The 18,974-nt window shown below is 37.3% G+C and overlaps 1 protein-coding gene and 1 long non-coding RNA gene across 3 annotated transcripts in view; one reads left to right on the top strand and one right to left on the bottom strand.

Moving 5' to 3' along the window:
• FMN2 (formin 2) overlaps positions 1–18,974 on the top strand; it is a 321,858-nt gene that overhangs the window by 57,764 nt on the left and 245,120 nt on the right. The window lies entirely within an intron of this gene.
• On the bottom strand, positions 186–4,771 carry LOC140844292 (uncharacterized). Its single transcript, XR_012122448.1, has 4 exons — positions 4,667–4,771; positions 3,735–3,822; positions 830–1,076; positions 186–319 (listed from the first exon to the last, which is right to left on the bottom strand). It is a non-coding gene; the product is annotated as an uncharacterized lncRNA (long non-coding RNA).

Here is an 18,974-nt window from a genome sequence, read left to right as displayed (position 1 = left end):
CCTTGCCCAGAGTAGATCTAGGGTGAATCTCTTTTTACAGCAACATTATTAACTGCAAAAACATTTACTAGCAGCCAACATTTAGTCAGTGCAGTTGCCAAAGGCCAAGCCCCATAGAAAGTGTTTAACATGTATCACTTCAATTGGTTAGTTTAAATTTATTTATTTATTGCTATTTTCTGACATGAAAATTGACACTTAGGGTAACTTGCCCAGTCACACAGCTTCAAAAGCAGCGTAGATGGAATTCAAACCCAAGAAAGATGACTTTACATCTTGTGTTTTTTCTCACCTTCCATAGACAATCTGTTCCTAAATCCTGCTGATACAAAGATATAGTTAGAAACTCTGGCCTTATTTTTCCCATTACTGTCCCTGGTGCAAGCCACCTTTGTCCATCCTGTGCCTGGGCTAATACAGTAGCTCCCTAATTGTTCCCATGCCTGCCCCTCCAGTTCCTTCTCCATCCAAGAGTGGCCATGCCGCACTTGCTGGAGATACGTTAATTTTAGGGTAACACCAGAGTGCTTAGTCATAGAGTATCAGGCCCTCCCTGGCTGCCTCCTGGCTGGGTCTACAGCCTCATCTAATGCTCCTCATTTCCATGTTACTGTGCTACCCAGGGAGCTTTCTAACATGCTAATCCTTGGGCTCCACTTCTGGGAAGTCTGATTGACCAGGTATGAGGTTGGACTCTGGATGTAGGGGTTCTTGACCAGCCAAGTTCAGGAAAGCCTTGTTCTAGAAAATGTGTTCTGTGAATACGTGTTGTGTCTTAGAAGTGAAAGCTGCTCTTGGCCTTTTTTGTTTAACTCCAGGGAGGTCATACCTTTGAATTCTCAAGAGTTTTAGTTCAGCTGATGAGAACTGCAGGGCTACAACTGAGCTTAATGATGGAGCATTTCCCTGGACTGCTCATTAAAGCTGTGGTTCACTTTGTGTAATTGAGAAACTGTTCAGGTGAGACAGAGAGAGATTGAGTTGGTTTCCAGGTGGTTATCAGGATATGCAGTAGAACTAATGCCACATTTAATTTCTTCAGGAACTTTCTCTGTTTAACCCTTTCATTGTTTGTCCTTGAAAAAAACATGAAAAGTAAAATGCAGATATTCAGACCTGAAAATATAACTCTGAAGAAATCCCTATCTTTAACAAAAAGTATATTAAATTTAATCTTATTCAATATTTACTATAGCCCCAGGGCTAACCCTGGCATTTTTCTTCCTTTTTGCTTCTTCTTTATATATTTATAAGCATGTACTTGTGATTTATACTTTTGAAGTATAAGGGGTTCTAGAATATTTAAATTATGGAATATTAAGATTGAGAATAAAATAATAAAATAATCATTTATGAGCTAATCAAAGTTCCAAACAGTCCTAGAGAACAATTTAAAAACCCTTTTCAATAATCTTGTCTAGAGGGTATGTATTTTAGGTTAAGAAGTAATTATGGAATGCATATACAGATGCAGATAAAATTGTTATAAATATTTTATCTTTACACTTATCACATATGCCAAGAATTTATGATCTGATTTGTAATCTATTTAGTTGTACCACATACGTATGCATAAAATGAGTAAGGAACTGTTAATGCTTCATTATTTCATTTCTTAATTTGTTAGTTCCAAGTATTTCTACTACAGTTAGTTATCCTCTCGCAATGTCAATTTTTATTTCCCCCATTTGGGCTAAAGAGAATATTAGGTTGACATTTCTTCTTCACATGTGTCTAAGCTTAGCAAATATAGCAGCTGAGGTGCTAAATTTCAGTCAAAAATAGAGCTCCTCAGCCTCATTTTGGAAGTTTCTTCTCATTCATGGAGATCCAAGTACCAAATGCTTCGCTCTGCCCTCTGCTGGCCGTTTCAAATTATGGCAAGGGAATTCCCATAATTGTAATTTCCAAGTTTACAGAGTGGCTGGAAGACATTTTAACATTTCAGCACTGCAAAATACATTCACTGGAAAATTAATTGTCATAGTTTTGATTTTTTAAAAAATGCGTTCACACAGTAAACTTATAAACTTGGAGAGAAATGGATGCTTCTTTCCATTTCTTTCAAGAAAATAATATTATTGGTGGTCTTCAAGTAGAGATGAGAACAGATATGGATAGAGTTAGGTTCTAGTCACAGTAGAGAAAATAACCCAATCTTTTAAATGCTGATATTGATAAAGGATTTTTTTTTTGGTAGTCTTCTGACATAGCACTTACTCAACTAAAGCTCTTGATAACTCCCTTGAGTTGAGTTTTAGGTTAAAACAACATAACCTCTTTAGGTAAAAGTTTTCATTAAGTGAATCTGCTAAAAATGATTGCTGTCCTTTAGCTAAAGGATGAACTCTTATTGGAATATCCTTTCACGTTTAAGGATCTGCACAAAATTTTGTAAAGGAGCTTATATATCAGGATATAAAGATCATGGATACTTAGAGATGTGATGGGCTACAAATCCAAATTTGAAGTCAGCCCTCCATCAGGCACAGTCAACCTAACCCGTAGTATTGACAGAAACCAATTAGCTGCTTCTGCACCCAGCAGTGAAATGGTGGGTTTACAAATATTGATGAGACTAGTCCATCCCATGTTCCCCTTAGTTATGAACAAGAAGCCATGTTTGGAAGCACGAGGGAAGTTTTCACAAGGTAAGACCAGGCATCACACAAGGAAAGCACATCCTGCTCAGAGCCTGGTTGGGTCATGTGGCTTTAATTAAGGTCACGTTGACATTTAATAACAATTTGAGACTAAAATCCAGCTGTGGAGTACCGAGCTAGGTAATAAGAATTGATTTGTTTTTCAAACTGTCTGGCCTCACTGGCAAAGTGAAGTCCAACTCAGTGACCTCTAGTGACCCTTTTAGTAACAATAGTTACCACTTTTTTTGAGCCCTTACTTTTCTAAGGGTTTTACACATGTCATTTGCTCCTTACAACACCCCTGGGAGGTACTATTATGCCCATCTTGGAGAGAGGGAGACTGGGCAGAGCAGTTACCAGAGAAGTGGTTCCTGTCCAAGTCCGAGGAACTCTGAAATGCCTGCTGGGGACCACTGTGCCTGAATGCAGAGCTCTCTGCATCTATTTTAGAGTCATCATTACAGGCTGTGAATACAAACGAGGCAGCATTTCACAAGCATGTTCAAAGCAAAGGCACAAGTTCCAGCAGGAGCCTTTCCTTTGTAGCTTCAGAAAATAGGTCCTGTGTAGTAGATGAAGTGATAAATACGAGATTGAAAATTAAAACAAGATTAAGCCAACAAACTGTCTTCCACCGGGCTGTAAGTGGATATTATCAATAGAGGGATTGGCTCCTCTGTCCTAATTACCACATTAGTTTAAGTACTTGGGCTTTAGAAATGTCTTGTTCAGAGTCTCTGTTTTGTTCAGTTATATTGAGCTCTGTAGTCAAAGCTCCACCTGTGAAGGTTGGCCTTGCTTTTCCATGATGACATGGTGGCTGTAGCCATAATGGCCGTGCAGTCTACTCATTGTGGAATCGGTTTCCCGTCTGAGCCCCACCATGGCCCTCTAGTCTGTAAGTAGCAGAGCACATTACAGATCTTTATCTCACTTCCAAGTTGCCTCCTGTGCTACATGTGGTTGGTGACACATTTTAAGGCTGAGCCTATATTTTAGCTTCTCTTCCTGTGAAAAGAGACTCAATAGGCAGCTTTAATATATGTGCTCCTTGGTATGTGTTCTCCTGGAGCAAATGTCAAGCCTTACCTTCAGCTAGCACCTTTGAGCAGTTCGCCGTGCTGGGTGAAGCCTGGGTCCTGGAGGAGGACTCCTGTACTGTCATGAATGCAGTTTGCTGCAAAACCACCCCGTGGTTAAGGCAGTTTCCTATGAGCCTTTAGATTTTCTCCCAGTTAGCGTGAATTTGTCGATATCTAATTATAGGACTATGAGCATAAATCTGCCTCACGGAGCAGAACTGTGTGGTGCCAGCAGAGGGACCAGTGGGCTTGGGAGTAAGTGGCGCTGCCCTCTCTTTGCTCTTGTCCCTTCTCCTGGGCACTTACTGACATGGGGTCTGACTGCAATGTATGTACACCACTCTCCCCTCCATCAGGTTCAGTACTGATCCTCTCTCCTCTCCAGGTCCAGTCTGAACCTACGTGCACTTCTCTGGGCCCTTTTGATGTTATGAGCTCACTTTAAAAAACAAAATATTTTTCCCTGTCAAAAAATCCCATTTATTCTTTCCCTTAACTCAACATTGGTTTCCTTTCATCAGACCATAGTTTTGGAAATCCATTGCTCTGTTGGCCTTCCCTTGGGGCCCTCTCATCTCAGAGAGCCTGGAGGTGGGATGTGTGGGTGCACGTGTGCCTGTGTTCCAGCTGCAGAGCTGTGTGGAGCTTCCAGCTGGCATTCTCTCCCCAGGCCTGCTCCCGTGTCACTGGGACCTTGGCACAGCGGCTGTGTGGCTGCATCTGCTTCTGGTGTGAACTGGAGGGTGAGGCCCAGATGGCATCCCTAGAAACTCAAGTCACGCTGAGATACCAATTTAGAAAATTCTATTTCTGGAACCCTTGCTGCTCTGCTAAGCAGATATGTGCAAAGATAAGCTTGCTACTCTCTTAGCATGTCTGCCTTTGACCTTCTGCAGTTTCTTCCATGCTGCCCACCACCCACTGCTCTCCTATTCAGACCTGTCAGCAGTTACTGGAGAAAGCCACAGAACCATGGCCATGAAGTCCACTGAACTTTTAGGAGGCCCAGGATGAGCTGCCTGCTTACTCTGGGCTTTCTCCTTACTGCTGGGCGACAGCAGAGTCCTACCATTGTGACCTGTGGTCATCCTGCTTCATATGCCTCCCTTAGCAACCAGCAGCCCACTCACTGAGCCTGGACTCTATTTTCCTGGGAAGTTTGAGGTTTTATGTGCTCTTCTCTTTCTCTTCTGTGAACTCATTATTCTTGCAAAATTTCTGGAAAAGTTACTTCAACTTTTCTACCACTGTTTTGTCCTTCAGTATCTAAATTCCAATATCATCCATGTATTTAAGATGTTTCTGAAAAGATGTGTTTTCTAGTAGTTTGGAGAATTCACCTTCCTTTACTTCTAGTAGAATTTGAAGCATTTCCCCAATACTTCTGAAAATGCCTCTTCAATTGGCTTCCTGCAAAACACTTTTCTCCTTCCTTCTTCCAGCTGCTAAATGAAGGTGTTTCCCAAAGTAAAGTACTTAGATTTTCCTTCCCTTCCTCTCCTGTCTTTGTCTTGGCACTATGTACATGCGTGCCTACTGACATATGCCAACTGCAGTCATGTTGGCAAGCTCTAATCGGGCATCCATCTGCCTGCTGGGAACTTCCTCCTTGATGCTCCACTGGCATCTTACACTCAGCATATCTGAATCACAGTCCTTTGTGAAGTGTCATCAGGTCCTACTTTCTTAGTCAGCTGCTGGAGGGTCTGCCTCCTGAGCCCCAGGGCCCACCATCAGTCTGCTGGAAGCCCTTGGCCTGGATGTATGCCCCTACTTCCCATCCTCCTGTGCATTATGACTTATTTATACAATGGCCAGGTCTGACTTATTTCACTTCAATTCCCAAACATCACCGAGGGCTCCCATTCCTGTGCCATTAGGTAAATGCCCTGACGACATTCCTGGCCTTCTGAGCTCCTTCTCTTGTTTTACCTTCCCTACTCCCTGAGATACGTGAGATTCAGTTTCCCCCAGCATATTGACAATTGTTTCCCTGATTTGCTGATATCCCTCTTTTCTTGAATGCTATTCAGCCTTTACTTTTGGTTTTCCGTGGTAATTTAAAGTTTTTAAACTTCAAATTTTATTTTGCAAATACTTCTTAAAATGTTTTGGAAAGATTTTCCTGATAACCTTAGCCAGAAGGAATGTTATTTTCTTGGATTACCACAGGTGCTTTTCCTGGGGTACATGTTAGTCTTCTCCTTTTTGTAGTATGTTTGTGACTTTTATAATAGCCCATGGGATTTTAACTGAAGTGTTTTGAGTTTAAATACACTTGGATTTGAATCCTAGCTGTTTCGCCTGCAGCTATATGATTTTTGGCAAGTTATTTACTTGAGCCTCAGCTTTTTCATCTATAAAATGAGGAATGTAAGAGATTTTGTTGAGGATCAGATATATATATATATATAAACTGGGCACCTGGCAAATAAATATGAATATATATATTCACTCAGATAAAGTGAAATGATTTTACAAGCATGTGGTTGGATCCCCAGCTGGGCTTGAGTCTTGGCTTTGCCTGACACCTGCCGTGTGGCATCAGTTAGCTCACTAGTCCTCTGTGGGCCTTCATTCCTAGTTGGTAAATTTGGGGGTTAATGACCGGCCTAATGCAATGCCCAGCTCAGAATGGGTGCTCGGCAGGTGCTAGAGCCATTTTATCCTGCCACTGTATTCATGCCAGGACTTTTCCAGGCAATGTTCATATGTCATTATTTTATATGTTAGTTCTCATATATATTTGTTCTTATTTAATCTTGGTTGGTTCTCAAAAAGATCCCCACTGTCTCCATGAGCTGATTGTGTTCCTAGTTTATAGGTGAGGAAGCCAAGGTTCACAGCTACATTTCTAGAAAAAATGGAGCTATGATTGATGATTTGAACCCAGAAGTTGCCTGACTTAAACTCCATGCACTTTGTTAGATCGTGATAAGCTAATATGTAGTAGGGGATGTTACTATCCACACCACTTAAGAATGACATGTAGTCCTTGTCTTAGGAAAGCTTATGGTCTAGTTTGGGTGGGGAACAGACAGCATGTGAAAGAGAAATCAGCTCAAGCAGAGAACACATTGCTACCGAATCTACAAGGTGTTGTGGAAACACAGAAGATGACCCACTTAACTCTGCTGGCAAAGGAAAGGGGAGTAGTCCCCCACTTTTGACATAGGGCATTTGAATGGGCCCCTTAAGTAGGAGTTTGCTTGGTGAAGAAGCCAAGTTGTCCTTGGGAGAAGAATTTATTTCTGCCTTGGAGATATGGGGCTTTGCGAGATCATGGCCCATTCAGGAAATGGTGAGCAGTCCCAGGTGGCAGAAACAAAGTGTGGTTGTGAAGGATGGGGAGGGGACAGGGATGGACAGACAGCCATCTTCCCATGCCAGATCAGTGGCATGAATTCTATCTCAGAATCATTGCACATCTAAAAGGTGTTTTTATTTTTTCTTTAAGAATTATTATTTGTTTACTTACAAGGTTTTTTTAGTAGCAAGAAATGAACATGCTCATCTTTGTTTTAGATAAAGAAGACATAGAGCATGGTGGGAGGTCAGCTACAGAGGCTTGGTGACTGAAGAAATTATTGAAATCTTTTTAGACTAGGTCTGAAGGCTAAAGTGGTTGAGATGAATAAGAGGTTCATTCCAGCGACATCTGTGAGGGAGATGTTTGGTTTTGGTGACTTACTGCATTTAAGAGGTGCAGGGTATCAGAGACTAAGGTTTCTAGTTTGGCAGAACTGGATGGGAGATGCTTTACTGAGCAGTGATTTTTAGTAATTCATGCTCTCAAAATTTTTGATGCACAATTTGCAGTTTGTTCATGAAAGGACTCCTTAGCCACATCATAAAAAAAGCTGACCACCTGCAAACTGGCACATCAAACCTAATTAGATGCCTTTTCTATGAAGTGGCTAAAACTTGGGATTTTTATATGAGTGAATCACTGAAATAAGAGTCCCATGCAGAGGGAAGCATTCAGCTGGGTTGGAGGCAGTTTAAGTCCCAAACCAGTTGTTGCTTATGAAATTTTATTTTAGGATTCTTAAAATTTATTGATTACCTGCTCAAAAGACGTAAGCATGTGCAGAGGAGTTTCTTTTTAATTCATCCATGCTGCTCATGCTGCATTTTCAAAGGAAGTGCTCAGGAGTTAATGCTGAGTCAGGAAACTGGTTCTAACGATGGTGTGGGAGGCAGTAAGGCAGGTGGAAGTCTCGGAAACACAGACTAGTTTTGAAGGAGGGAATTATTTTTGAACACTTCCAACAGCTGAATTAGGCCAGAGCTGGCAGGCTGGCGATCCTGGTTGGCCCTGGGATGGTAAGAGAATGAATCCACTTTTGTGGTGGGAAGGCCTCATGCAAAATAGAAAAGGTGTGTCAGGACCTGTCTCCAGAAAAGATAAAGCAAGATGTTTTGACCAAGAAGATGGAATTCGAACATTTGCAGGTTAGTAGGAATCACTGAGGAAATGATATATGTGTTAGATTAATAGACACAATTGTTAATCACCTGGGTAATAGTACGTAGGAAAGACTAGGAGAAAGAAGAAAAATAATATCTAGAAATAAAACAGATGTATTTTGCTACTTGAAAAGTCTTTTGAAAGTTTTAGAAAGAGTGGCAGAATGATGAAATAATGCAATTTTAAGTTCATTTACTCTTAATTGTACTTGCTAAAATCTAGAAAATGAAAGTGAAGACAAAACTTTTGTTTGGTGATGGGAGATGTGTAATTATGAACTATAAAATAGAGGTTTACCTGATAGCTTCTGTTGTTTATTATGACAGATTATTATTTCCCTACAGTGCCATGCTATGAGCTAATACTTTATAGGATGACCAGCTGCTGAAGCTGTAAAAATGCACATAATTTAAACATAGCATTTCCCAGTGTACTTGAGAAAAAGCAGTTGTTCGCAATTAATTACATTCCTGGTATGTGTGCGGTGGTGAGATATCTGTGGGAGTATTGCCTTCATTAAAATGGTGCTTTTTAAATCATCATTGTATTATTTGACTGCTTTCCTTGAAATGGCAGTCAGAGAAAAAATAACTTGCTATGGCTATGCACTGCTGCTCTTGTGACTTATTTTTACTTTTGCAGAAGAAGTATTATAATAGAACACTCTTCTTCATGTCTGGGTTATCTGAAGGTGAAGGTAGTAAATGTTTATGTTAAGTAGTATTAATAACTGTAGTTGCTACTACTTATTGAACACCAACTAGAGCTTGAAACACTGTGATTTGCAAAAATTATCTCATCCTCATTGAGGTTCAGGGAGATTAAGTAACTTGTTCAAAATGAGCAGTAGGAATCAGGTTTTACATCAGTTTTTTTAAAAACTCCAGAAGGTTCCTTCTAATTGCCACAAGGTCCTGTCTCTTCTACTTTTTAAGAAAATTTCTTCTAGCTTGTTAATGCTAGAACCTGTGTTTAATATTTAATTCAGCCAAATGCCAGGTTATATTCAGCTTGGATTTAAAAAAACAAACATTATTTTTCAAGGTCTCAGAGCACAAGCTCTGTATATTACAAGAAAATTTATTCGCTTAGTTGGATGTCAGAGAATCTTGCTTTCATTTTGTGGATTTGCTGTGACCTTGGACAAGTCAACTGCTTTCCCTGGGCGATATCCAGCGCATTATTGATGTTTATTCTTATCAATGCCACAGCAAGGTTGGTTGGACGTTTCCTCCTGAATGATTAGGAAAGAGGCATTTAGACTTGAGTGATTTCTTTTTTCCTCCTCCTTCATGGTCAACCAACAATTCGAATGTCAAGTTGAACAGAAGCGAACTTATAAATGTAGGTCCAAACTTTTCAGAATCACATAACCACATCTTTCCTCAGGCCCAAATATATCCACCAACTGGGAGGATCTCAAGATCCTGTCCCACCCCCTCAGCAGTGCTTTACTGACCAGTGCACCTGTCCTGTAACTGTGCCTCATTAGTTACTAGCTTTCTTCTGAAACCCCCATTGTAGCCTCTGTTTTGTCCACATTCTCTTAAAATCACTGGTAGAGAAAACGGTAGGCTGAATATTGATAAAGTATTTCAATTAAAGTGCAATCTCTTTTTTAAGAATCAAGCTAATTAATACCACATTTGTATGCCTAATATTGTATTATTCATTCTTAGGAATCTTAATTCTTACTCTCATTCTCATGTGTGTACCACTTCTTCCCCAACCACTGTGTTAGTGTGCCTGGCAAAGAGAACTCATGGGATATCTTCTTTCCAACTAATTTCTTAAGTATTTGGATTAACAGCAGGCATAGGATGACCATAAAGATAATCAGTGAGGTTAGTGGGGAAAGAGTTTTTATTATGACTTTTCTCAAATCTTTTTGTTGGCTCCAGATAAAAGAGTGCATTAGAAATATTACATCTCACTTGAGCTACTCCCATGTCAATTAAAGATAGGGACTGCCAATAGTACAACTCCTGTTTCTGTTTTATTTTATTTCCTTTACTTCTGGAATTATATGTTATTTACATGGCAAAATATACTTGTGGTACAGTAAAGTCAGAGGCTCAGTAGATATTGAGAAGTTGGTCTATTCAACTAATACAGAATTATAAAGACTACCTTTTCATGTGGTTTTCTCAATATACCTTATAAAATGTCTCTTTATATCCATCTTCCATCTGATACCCTGGAGTTTAAAGTTAGTGCTACTACCTCTTTAGAAATAAAAGGTATTGTATTAGTGTTCTGTAGGTGGCCTCTAGTCGTTTAGAAGGTGTTCTCCATTTTTCCAGGCTCAACATTATTTTCTTCAGCCCTAATTTCTAACTTCCTTGGCTTCTCTGTTGGACAGTAGCAATCCCATTCCTTACAAACCTCAACTATCTATCTCTTTTTTTGGTATGGAGTTCAGAATGTGTTCTTCACTCTTCTATGAGTCAGATACTGTTTTTTTTTTCTGTGAGATGTGGAAGGCTAGTGAAATTAATCTTCAAAGTGAATAGCACTTTATTCTAAACTCAATGCAAAATCAGAAAGCCCCTCTACACCATCATTTCAGGCTAAGAACAGAGAGTGTGAGGAGATACCATTCCATTTATGGACAACTCTGACTGCTGTTTTCTGGTTTGTTTGTTTTTTTGTTCTTGTCACAAAAACTACGTGTTCACTGAGAGGGTTTGAACATTCATAAATGCCGAAGGCCCTGGCAGTATGGATGTTTTTACCTTCTCTTGAACTTTGACAATTCTTTCAATCTTTCCCATTGAACAAGAGTTACTTGCTTAGATGTATAGATATGTATGCACAGTTCTCTTTTAGTGTTAAGTTTGTTCCTCTCCTACCTGCCTTTAAAGTTTTTTGTCATTAATAAAACAAGCTTGTTAAAAAAAAAAAGAAAGCCCTGGGATGAGGTGGCTTTATTGGTGAATTCCACCAAACCTTTAAAGAAGTAATACAAGTCTCACATAAGCTTCTTCAAGAAATAGAGAAGGGAACACTGTCCTCTTTATTTTATGAGGCTAAAATTACCCTGATATCAGAACCAGGCAAAATCATTAGAAAACTACAGACAGTATCCCTGATAGAGATAAATGAGACATTCCTTAACAAAATATTTACAAATTAAATTCAGCAACATGTAAAAAGGGATGCAAGGTTGGTTTAATATTTGAAAATCAATCAAAGTGCAGAGGAGAAAACAATTATCTTAATAGATGCAGAGAAATCCTTTGACAAAATTCAATGCCCATTCATAATAAAAAATCTCTTGGCAAACTAGGAAGAGAAGAGAATTCCCGAACTTTGATAAGTGGAACCTTTGAAAAATCTGAAGCTGACATCAGGTTCAATGGTAAAGACTGAATGTTTTCTCCCTAAGAATGGGAACAAGGCAAGGATGCCCACTTGGACCACTTCAGCTCAATCATTGTACTAGAGAGTCTAGCCATTGAACCAAGGGAAGAAAAAGAAATACCAGACTAGACAGAAATTAAACTTTCTCTATGTGAAGATGACACTGTTTAGGTAGAAATTTTGATGGCTATACTAAACAATCATAAGAACTAATATGTAAATTTAAGAAGTTTATGAGGTAAAGGTGAACATGTGAAAATCAATTGTATTTCCATGTACTATCAACAAACAACTGGAAAATACAGTTGAAGAAACAGTAGCTGGAAAAACATGAAATCTGTAGGGATGAATTTAACAAAATATAGGTAAGATCTATATGCTGAAAACTACCTAACTTAAAGAAATAAACAGGAGGTCTGCCACCATGAATTGGAAGACTCAATATTAATACATTACTTCTTCCCAGATTCATCCAGAAATTCAGCACAATCCCAATAAAAATCCCAGCAGGTATTTTGTAGACCTTGACAACTGATTCTAAAATAAATACTGAACTTCAAAGAAATTAGAAAGATAAAAGAGTTTTGGAAAAGACCAACAAAGTTGGCAGACTTACAAATACTACATGATTTCAAGACCAATGGTAGTGGTAAATTTATTAATACAGTGTGGGATGGACATAAAGATAGACATGTAGGCATAGAGATTCAGTGAAACAAAACACAATGTCTAGGGTCAGACCTACATATATTTGGTCAGTTTATTTTTCAACATACGTGCCAAGGCACTTCAGTGGTTTTTTTTTAAAGCTTTTATAATGGGAAATACAGCTTACAAATAGAAAAGTGCAAAAGCATAGCTCAATGATGTATCACAGATTCATCACCGTGAAACTGTTGCCCAAGTCAAGAAATAAAACACTGACAGTATCTCTGAAAATTCTTCTCATCCCTGTTTCTTGCTTCCAAAGGCAAGTCCTGACTTACATGGGAACCACAACCTTCATTTCCTTATGACTTTACTACCCTAGTCTCAGTCCTAAACACTGTAGTTTAATTTTACCAGCTTCTGAAACTCTGAATAAATATCTTACAGTACATATTCTTTTGTGCCTGCTTCTTTTGCTCACATTAAGTTTGTGAGGAATTGTAGTTTATTTTTGTATTGTTTTTCTATTGTATGAAGGTTTCCTGTTTTATCTAGCTGTTCTTCTGTTTATGAATGTATCTGTTTAACGTTTGAGTGAATCAGATAATGCTGTTATGGGCGTTCGTGTACATTTCTGTTTTTTTTTCAATTCTCTTTTTATTAAATATAGTCAACTTACAATATTATGTTAGTTTCAGGTGTAAAACACGATGATTAAGCAATTAAATAAATTATGAAAGGCTCACCACATAAGTGTAGTTACCATACAAAGTTATTAAAATATTATGGACTATATTCCTTATGCTGTACTTTTATTCCCATGACTTATGTCTTTTAGAGTTGGGAGGTTGTAGTTCTTTATCCACTTCACCTGTTTACTTCCCCCCACCCATGGTAACCATTGGTTGTTTCTCTGTGTTTATGAGTCTATTTTTGGTTTGTTTGTTTTGCTTCACCATATAAGTGAAATAATATGGTATTTGTCTTTCTATATCTGATTTTTTTACTAAGCATAATACCCTCTAGGTCCATCTGTGTTGTCACAAATGGCAAGGTTTTATTCTTTTTATGGCTAATATTCCGTTGTGTATATATATACCATATATATGTGTGTGTGTGTGTATGTGTATGTGTGTGTGTGTGTGTGTGTATATATATATACACACTCATCCATTGATGGACATTTAGTTTGCTTTCATAGCTTGACTTTTGTAAATAATGCTGCAATGAACATGTAAGTACCTTTTCCAATTAGTGTTTTTGTTTTCTTCAGGAAAATGCCCAGAAATAGAATTGCTGGATTGCGTGGTATTTCTATTTTTGATTTTTGAGGAACCTCCATATTTTCCATAATGGCTGCACTAACCAACAATCACACTTATGGTCCAGGAGGGTTCCCGTTTCTCCAACCCCTTGCCAACACTTGTTGTCTCTTGTCTTGTTGATACTAGCCATTCTGACTGGTGTGAGGTGACATCTCACTGTAGTTTTGATTTGCATTTCCCTGATGACTAGTGATGTTAAGCTTTTCATGTGTCTGTTGGCCATTTGTATGTCTTCTTTGGAAGAATGTTTCTTCACGTCCACTGCCCATTTTTAAATTAGATTTTTTTTTTGGTGTTAAGTTATATGAGTTCTTTATATATTTTGAATATTAACCCCTTATTGGATATATCATTTGCAAATATAAGTAGCTTGCCTTTTTGTTTTGTTGACAGTTTCCTTTGCTGTTCAAAAGCTTTTAGTTTGATGTAGTACCACTTGTTTGTTTTTGCTTAGGTCTTCTTGCCTGGGGAGACATAGCCAGAAAGAATTTGGTAAGGCCAATATCTAAGAGTTCACTGCTAATTTTTTTTTTAGGTGTTTTATGGTTTCTGGTCTCACATTTAGGTTTTTAATCCATTTTCAGTTCATTTTTTTGTATGGTGGAAGAAAGTGATCCATTTTTATTCTTTTTGCATGTATCATCCAGTTTCCCTACAACACCATTTATTGGAGAGACAGACGGTCTTTTCCCTATTGTATGTTTTTGCTTCCTTTGTTGTGATTGATAATATAAGTGTGGGTTTATTTCTGGGGGATCCATTCTGTTCTATGTGTCTGTGTGTCTTTTTTTGTGTCAGTATCATAGTGTTTTGATTACTGTCACTTTGTAGTATAGTTTGAAATCAGGGAGCATGATGCTTCCAGCTTTGTTCTTTCTTAAGATTGCCAACTTAGGGCCTTTTATGGTTCCACATAATTTTTAGGGTTATTTATTCTAGGTCAGTGAAAAATACCATTTTTTTTTTTTTTTTGCCATTGGTATTTTCATTGGGATTGCAATGACCAAAGATCACTTTGGTTATTATGGCCATTTTACAATATCCTATTCATGAACATGGTGTTTTCCATTTATTTGCATCTTTTTCAGTTTCTTTTATCAGTATCTTATAGTTTTCAGAGTACGGGTCTTTTACCTCCTTGGTTAGATTTATTCCTAGATATTTGATTCTTTCCAGTGCCATTGTAAATGGGATTTTTTCCTTAATTTCTCTTTCTGCTAGTTCATTATTTGTGTATAGAAATGCAACAGGTTTATGTATTTGAATTTTGTAGCCTGTGACTTCACTAAGTTCATTTGTTAATTCTAATGATTTTACTATTTCATTCTTCCCTCTGGCTGTTTGAAAATTACACACTCTTACCATTATTTTGCTGACTATCTTTGAAAACAATATGTTTGCTTTATTTTGTTATTTTCACACACTTCCAGACAAATAAAGCAAACTTAAATTCCCTGAACTTAATGTATTCTACTCCCATGTTGCATACTGTTCTTTTAATTCTATTTAACCCAATAAAATATTAAGTGTCAGTCTTTACTTAATCTTTTTTCTTTGTTTTCTTTCTTCCTCTGTCTCTAGGCTTCTGTTGGGATGACTTTCTGCCTCATTAGCACATTTTTTTGTGTTTTCTTTAGTGCAGATCTGCCAGTTTCACAAATTCTTTAGTATTTATTGTCTTAAAATAGATTTCTTTCATTTACTTTTTGAAAGATACTTTTACAGGGCATAGAACTCCAGTAGGCTGTTTCAGCATTTAAAAAAGATCACTCCACTTATCTTCTATCTTCCAGTGGCACTGGCTTTTTAATAAAAATAGTTCATTTATTGCTTCTTTGAAGGTAACCTGTTTTTTTATGACTGCTTATAGATTTTATTTTGACTTTTTTTTCTCCAGAAGTTTTACTCTAGTTACCCACGTGTGGTTTCCTTTACGTCTATTCTTCTAGGTTTCATAAGGCTTCTGAATTCAGTGGTTTGAATGCCTTCTCTCATTTTACAATATCATCAGCCATGACATCTCTTCAAATGATGATTCTAGGTTATTCTCTCTCCATTTTCCTCTTTGGCATTCCAGTTATACATAGGTTAGATTTTCTCACTGTATTTATGGCTCTCATTCTCTCTGAAATAATTGCCATCCTTTTGCTCTGTGTGGTTCATTTTAGATATTGTGTTATCTCCCTTAAGTAAACTGATTCTATATTCAGTTGCTTCTGTAAAACAAGTCTACTGAGTATTTTAATGGTGGTTTTCTTATTTCAGCTCTAGGATTTCTCAGTTTTCTTATTGCTGAAATTCTATATTTTGTATTGTATTGAAATTCTATATTTTGTCTTTTATTTTCTTGAAGAGATTAAACAATTATTTAAAATGTGTGTCTAACATCAATATCTGAGGCACCTTTATGTCTTTTTTTGTTGTCTATTTTTCTATTGATTTTCTTTTAATTTTGATATGTGTCTCCATGTTTCAGTTTTTTAAATTTGTGTTGTGCAGATGCCTAGATTTATACAATCTATTTCCTGATAGGATTTGTGTTTGCTTTTGCCAGGGAGCTGGGGCACTAACATTCCAAGATCACTTTGAAGTACATTTAGGGATTTAGTTGATTTGAAGTGTTCTGTCTAGAGGTGATTAAATGGCTATATTTTAATGTTAGTTGAATCAAGATGTTGTGGCAGAAATACAAACTGTAAGTGTGAAGATGATGTAATGATTTTAAAGATATCTATGGTGTGTTATTTATATATGCATGTGCCCTGTGATTACATAAAACATTCAAAGAAAAAGATATATATATATTCTCAGTGGATCCTGATGTATATGGTATTGATTAGATTTTATTTGTTTTGCCTCAAAGCAATTCTATACAATTATGCTATTGTGCTTCTTTTTAACCATTAAATGATCGATGCAAACCAAAATCTTGTGAGTACAATTTAGTCTACTATGAGTGGATCTACCTCTTAGCCACCCAAGTATTCTTATAAAATGTTTAAATAAATTAACATAAAAAATGGATTTTCCATAATTTCCCTAATACTAATAATGTGTTTATTGACACTTTATTCCAAAAAGTATGTACAGTAAGAAAAATAAGATACCACAAGGTAATAAAAATTAGCTATCACAGTGAAGAGAACAAAACAAAACAAAACTGGGAGGAACATCAAGTGGAACTAGGAATGAGGCTAATCAAAAACATATATTCTAGAACCACAAATATATACTTACATGGTAGGTGGGCCTTTTACATATTTGAGTTTTTCTAATAGGGAAAACAAAAAGCAAATTTGATCAACACAATGGTCCATAAAACTAAAAAAACACAAATAAACTCAGAATACCATCCAACTATTTCATTCTTCAGATGAAGCCATTAAGTTCTAAGATAAAAAATAAGTTTATTTTCAGAACCCTTCTACAGAAAATATTGTGCAATGGCATGGATATATTCGGTAGTTTTCTTCTGGTGAACCTTGCAGCCTTTTTTTCTTGGAGGTCACTACCAAGCACAGTTGAGTTAAAGGAATTCTTGAGGCCAGTTTGGCCGGGTGTAGGTACTGAGGTAGGTTTTATGTATGCACTCTCTGGGTAGGTAGAGTATACATAAAGAAGTGGATGAGATACATCTTTTTGGGCATGTATTTACATTTCTTTCTCAGCCAAACTTTTGGTATTTGGTGAGAGATTGTATTTCCTGGAATGTCTGGGATACAGTTACTGTGTTTTGCCACTCAAATATAGATCCATTGGCTTTGATAGACACTTGAACTTGGGCAGTGCTGAGAGCTTCTTAGAAAGTGGAACCCAAAGGTTTATTACTGCATGTATGGACACCCCATCTCACTCATGATGAGTCATAGGGACAGCAATGGGAGGGGCAGTAGTTCCCTTCAGAGAGTGATTCAGTCTCTGCTTTGAAATACAGACTAGTGGGCAATGAAATTTTCTAGCATATACCATTATCATAAAAATTTTAACCTGAAATATTTTAAGGTCATAACCAAACTGTCATCTTGGCTAGCAATATCTCTATGCTGTACTCATAGAATGCCTAACTTTGAACATTGTTATTTTCTACTGGGCTCTCTAAAATAATCTGTGGATTATAGGTCTGAGTTATTTTCAGGGTTGTAATTTATGACAGTTAAAAGATGGGGACATATCTCCTAAAAGTAACTTCTTTTTTCTTTTTTGAGATAGCAGGCCTGTGGACTACTATTTATGCCACTTCTCAGTGGTGATTTTAAATCTCCTGATCTACCTATTGTAGAAAGCTTGTGTTTCTTTTCTTTAATAGGAAGAAATAATACAGTTCAACAAAAGTCAAACAGATATTAAGAATTTAGGGGAGTGGAGTAATGCCACGAGAAACATATCCCTGTTTTAACACAGATAGAAAACTGTGGTTTGATTTGTTAAAAGATAATTTGTATTAATCTTGGCCCTTGTAGTTCCTTAATGCTCATTGTGCATCTGTATGTATACAGAATAATATCCTGGAGAAAACAAGGGATATTTGATACAATAACTGGAGCAAGGAGCTTATAACCCTACTTGGGAAAATAGCAAATGCATTTCTGAAATGTTAAACAGAAATACAATAGAGAAAAAGACATTCATGAATGGGTGAGGAAATGCCGCAAGGCAATTATTAATTGAATGTGCAAAACTTAGTGGCAATCAGCACAGATGCCAAGAAAACTTGAGACTAAAGTTTGCTCAACTAGCTTCTCATAAAGCAAAGTTTTAGTGCTAATTCTGTGTCTTGATGTGTACATATGATCATGATTTTGAATTCCTCTGAAGAGGACTTTTTTAAATACAGGAAATAATGTGTGATTATTCTAATCAAACATAGATTTTAAAAAGTCAAGACAAGTAGTATTCATGGTGTGTTATTTTTGAATAACACCATGTAGTTCTCATAGATCTTGCCACATAGTATTTGCTTTGCCTCATGCCAGCCCTATAAAAAAGACCAGGGCAGGCATTTTTTGTGACTTACTCATGAGATCATTGAGGCTTCATAAAGGTATGAGAATTGTCTAGGGTGTGGCCCTGATTATATGCTAGGTGTTTTACCTAGTCCATATTTTTGTTATGTTGTGTGATTGTCAGTAGATTTAGATTAATGACAGATAACTTGACACCTTTGTTTTCCAGAGGATGACCACAAAGTACCCTTTTGTACCATGTTAAGCAAATGAAGAAAATGAGTTTACTGCCTACAGCCTCTGTTCATACTGACAAGCCATTCTCTTTTGATCTGACAAATGTGTGAATTCAGTAGATGTGAAGTGGTTTGTACGCAGTTCTTATAACATTGCCCAGCGTGGGGGGCAGATTTTCAGGACGTAGGTATATAGTTCGCATGCTGAAGGAGCTATCAGTCAATCTGAGGAAAGCTGAGATATGCTTGGCAAAGTGGTAG

Source organism: Manis javanica, chromosome 11, assembly GCF_040802235.1.
Source record: "Manis javanica isolate MJ-LG chromosome 11, MJ_LKY, whole genome shotgun sequence".
In the NCBI taxonomy this organism is placed as follows: Eukaryota; Metazoa; Chordata; class Mammalia; order Pholidota; family Manidae; genus Manis; species Manis javanica.
This window is presented reverse-complemented; position numbering and strand designations above follow the sequence as displayed.